General features: G+C 38.9%; 1 pseudogene; it reads left to right on the top strand.

Moving 5' to 3' along the window:
- Positions 1-930, top strand: part of LOC107586210 (zinc finger matrin-type protein 4-like) — a 30,555-nt pseudogene that overhangs the window by 21,926 nt on the left and 7,699 nt on the right.

The raw sequence follows: 930 nt of genomic DNA, 5'->3' as shown, positions 1-930 counted from the left end.
ACGTTATGACGTGGGATTGCTGTCAGTGTAGTCTGTTGTTTGCTGTTTACTATGACTGAATGTAGTTAGATGGCTGAAAACATCCCTTCTTCTTGACTTTGTAATAAAAATTCACTTCTCAAAACAGACGAGGAAAAAACAAGCTTTTACCTGCTAGTGTGTGACAAATGACCTCCCGTCTGTTCATTAAACATATTCATCATATTAGTGTCATGAGATTCAGAATGCATCTTATTAAGCTGCAGCCACAGGGGACATCCTGTGTTCCTAATTTGTGCCCTTTACCCATGAAATACTTCAAACTGACATGAGCCTGTGCCCTGTTCTCTGACAGGTGAGACAGACCGCAAGCAAGATATGTCAACTGAACCACGTATACATCTCAGAAATTCTAATATGTGTTATTAATGCTGTCACACACCTGCAGTTGTGGACTGGATAATGGTAAATAAAATGAGAAATGGATATGCCATTTTAATTTTAAGGCTAGCTGTTAACTTGGTATGTTGCACATGATTTAATCTACAAATATGTCTCTTTTTTAATCTCTTCTGCTTGTTTTCCATTTATTGTTATTCTTCAAAATGTAGAAAAATAATGGGCAGAAAGGGAGGGCAAGATCACATGATGCATGTATGATTCAAAACGGCATCTTCTGTGTGAATTCCAAAGCTCAATTTCTCAGGAGCATATATTTTGACCCCTAGGTCATGTTCCCAAAAAGGTGTTTTCACATTAATAGCTTTTACCTGTAGCCTGATTGGTAATTGATGTACAGTAAACTAAGTATACTAAGTCTGTTATACTCTCTTTACAGAGGTGACAGCCAATTCAGAGCATATGGTGACTGAAGACTCGCCGGGAAGTCCTTCCATACATGGCAGGCTCTCACACCGCTACTGCCAAATGTGTAAGGCCTGGTTCAACAAC

Source organism: Sinocyclocheilus grahami, unplaced genomic scaffold (genome assembly GCF_001515645.1).
Source record: "Sinocyclocheilus grahami isolate Dianchi unplaced genomic scaffold, SAMN03320097.WGS_v1.1 scaffold78.1, whole genome shotgun sequence".
In the NCBI taxonomy this organism is placed as follows: Eukaryota; Metazoa; Chordata; class Actinopteri; order Cypriniformes; family Cyprinidae; genus Sinocyclocheilus; species Sinocyclocheilus grahami.
This window is presented reverse-complemented; position numbering and strand designations above follow the sequence as displayed.